This window comes from Tenrec ecaudatus, chromosome X, assembly GCF_050624435.1.
Source record: "Tenrec ecaudatus isolate mTenEca1 chromosome X, mTenEca1.hap1, whole genome shotgun sequence".
Classification (NCBI taxonomy): Eukaryota; Metazoa; Chordata; class Mammalia; order Afrosoricida; family Tenrecidae; genus Tenrec; species Tenrec ecaudatus.
The window spans coordinates 90,708,362-90,712,288 of NC_134548.1; positions in this window are offsets into that span (position 1 = coordinate 90,708,362).

Sequence of the window (3,927 nt, forward strand, 5' to 3'; positions counted from 1 at the left end):
TTCTCCAATGCACATGGCACATATTCTAAAACAGACCACATGCTAGGGCATAAAACAAGCCTCAACAAATTCAAAGACATAGAGGTCATGGAAACCATCTTCTCAGACCACTGTAACATAAAACTGGGAATCCAAAATAGAAAAAACAAACACACGGAAAATGAACAACACACTACTAAAAAAATATTGGTGTTAGCCCAAATAAGAGATGAAATTAGGAGGTTCTTAGAAAAAAATTGAGAATGTTAACACAACCTAACAAAACCTATGGGGGCACAGCAAAAGCAATTATCAGAGGTCAGTTTATAGCAATTAATGTACACATAAACAAAACAGAAGAGAAAAATAATTTTTAACACATTAACACAACACCTACAACAATTAGAGCTAGGAAAATAGCATAAACAACCAAACAACAGGAAAAAAAGAAAAACAATGGAAAAAATCAACAAAATAGGAAGCTGGCTCTTCACAAAGATCAACAAAATTGACAAACCGCTAACAAACTTATCAAAAGAAAAGAAATAGTAGGGGAAAATATCCAAAAATAGAGAAAAAAAGTGATACCACAACAGACTTAAATGAAATAAAAGAATAATAACACAATATTATGAAAGACTTTTCCAACAAATTTGAAAATCTAGATGTGGATAAATATGTAGAAATACACACTCTACATAAATTAATGCAGTTGGACTTTAAAAACTTGAAAAGATCCCTATTAAAAGAAGAAATAGACTAGGCCATCAAGAAGCTTACAACATCAACAACAACCAGGACCACATGGCATCATCAGGAGAATTCTACCAAGTATTCAGAGAAGAGCTGTCACCAATTCTACACAAAATATTCCATAATATAGAAAGGGATGGCAGCTGATGGTGCCCAGCTATCAAAAGAGATAGTGTCTGGGGTCTTAAAGGCTTGAAGGTGAACAAGCGGCCATCTAGCTCAGAAGCAAAAAAGCCCACATGGAAGAAGCACACCAGCCAGTGCGATCACAAGGTGCCAAAGGGACCAGGTATAAGGCATAATGCAAAAAACTAGATATATATGTGTGTGTGTGTATATATATATATATATATATATATATATATATATATATATATATATATATCATAATGAATGAAGGGGGAAGTGAAGAGTGGAGACCCAAGGCCCAAGTGTCGGCCACTGGAGATCCCCTCATAGAGGGGTTTAGGAGAGGAGATGGGTCAGTCAGGGTGCGAGGTAGTACCGATGAAGAACACAGCTTTCCCCCAGATCCTGGATGCTTCCTCCCCCCAACTACCATGATCCGAATTCTACCTTGCAGGGCTGGATAGGGCAGAGGTTGTACACTGGTGCATATGAGGGCTGGAGGCACAGGGAATCCAGGGTGGATGATACCTTCAGGACCAAGGGTGTGAGGGACGATGCTGGGAGAGTGGAGGGTGAGTGGGTTGGAAAGGGGGAACTGATTACAAGGATCCACATGTGACCTCTTCCTTGGGAGAGGGACAGCAGAGAAGGGGGGAAGGGAGACTCCGGATAGGGCAAGATATGACAAAATAACAATGTATGAATTGCCAGGGGCACATGAGGGAGCGGGGAGCGGGGAAGGAGGGGGAAAAAAAGAGGACCTGATGCAAAGGGCTTCAGTGGAGAGCAAATGCTTTGAGAATGATTAGGGCAGGGAATGTGAGGAAGTGCTTTATACAATTGATGTATGTATATGTATGGATTGTGATAAGACTTGTATGAGCCCCTAGTAAAATGTTAAAAAAAAAAAAAAGTGATGACAAAATTGCAAACTCACTATTTGAAGCCAGCATAATCCTAACATCCAAACCAGGCAAAGACCTCACAAAGATAGCAAACTACAGACCAATATCCCTCATGAATACAGGTGCAAAGATTATCAACAAAATCATGCCTAAAAGAATCCAACAACATATCAAGTAAAGTATATATGATGACCAAGTTCAATTCATACCAGTGATGCAAGAATGGTTCAACATTTGAAAAACATTCAAGGTAAACCACAGTATAAACAGATGAAGAATATCAATTGATGAAGAAAAAGCATTTGACAGTATGCAATACCCATTCCTAATAAAATTAAGCAATAAGATAGGAACAGAAGGAAAATTCCTCAACATGATAAATGCCCTATATGAAAAACCAATGCCTAATATCACACTCACTAGGGAAAAACTGAAAACATCCCAATTGAAAATGTGAACCAGAAAAGGATGTCCATTATCCTCACTTATTCAACACTGTGCTGGTAGTCTTATCCAGAACCATAAGACAAACAAGAGATTACATGAATACATTGGGCTAAAAAGTGAAATTCTCACTATTTGCAGATGATAATTTTTTTTCATATAGAGAATCCCAAGAGCTCCACAATTATGATCATTGGAAACAATTGAGGAATTTAATAAAGTAGCAGGATACAATATTAATAAGCAAAAATCAATTGGCCTCCAATATACCAGGGAAGAGAGATTCAAAAACCACATCAAGAAAACAATCTTATTCACAATAACTTCACAAAAGTTGAAATACCTAGAAATAAACCTAATCAAAGAAACAAAAGACCTGTACAGAGAAAATTGTAAGAAACCAAAAAAACGAAAAAAACACTACATAAATGGAAGAATATCCCATGTTCATGGAAGACTCGATATTGTGAAAATGTCAATACTACATCAAGAAATCTGCAGATTCAAGGCACTCATGAAACAAATTCCAACATAATTCTTTAAATAAATGGGAAAAACTACCAACTTCATATGGAGAGGAAAGAAACCCAGATAAGCAAAAAAAAAAAAAAATTCCCCCCAAAACAAAGTAGGTGGACTTGCATTTCCTAACCTTAAAACACAGTCACAAGTGTCAAACAGTGTGGTACTAGTATGATAGATACATAGACCAATAGAATAAGACAGAAAACCCAGAAATAAGTATCTGCCCACAGACGATAGATTTTCCACAAGAACCTATGTTTTAGTCTGGGTTGACTAGAGAAACAAATTAATGGACACTCATGCATAAGAGATTTATATCAAAAAGTAACTGTATAATTAAAAAAAGCATCACAGCCCAGTCCAGATCAAATCCATAAGCCCAATATTAGCACATATATCCGACACCAGTCTATAAATTCTTCTTCAGACTCACACACATATGTAATGATGCTGAATGCAGGACAATCACAGGCCAATGGGTGGAAACTCTTGTGGATCCAGTGGCGGTGGAAGCATCTTAGCACTGGTGTGGGTTTCCATGTGACTCCTTGAGCTCCAAGGCTCTGACTGCCATGTGGCTTGTCAACAAGAATGTCTCACAGGGAGACAGTGTGTCCCGCTTCCAGGAAGGAAGACAGGAGTTCCCAGAATCATCAGGAGAAGGGCATGCCCACACAGAGGCCACATTGGCTGTGACCTGAGTGACAGGCTAATCTCCTCCCCTTCACAAATTGACAGATTATGTAACTGCCACTGGCCAATAAACATTAAATGGGTAGGGGTTTCCCTCTTCTACAAATGGTACTGGAAAAACTAGAGATCCATCTGCACCAAAATGAAAAAGGACCCATACCTCACCTCATGCAATGAGAAAATTGGGACAAACCTAAGGGAAGTCCTGGACTACCAGACATATAAAAGGAAGCACAAACAGTGGAAGAAAATAGATGACTAGGAGCTATTTAAAAAATAAAATACTAGTGTACATCAAAAGAATTCATCAAAATAGTAAAACGGGATCCCAGGAATTGGGAAAAGATATTTAGTAATGACATAACAGACAAACAATTAGTTACTAAAATCTACAGAATTGTGAAACACCCTTTCAAGAAAAAAAAACCTCTTAAAATGGGGGTAAAGGAACTTAAAAGACAATTCACAATGAATGACACCACTAACTATCCAGGAAATT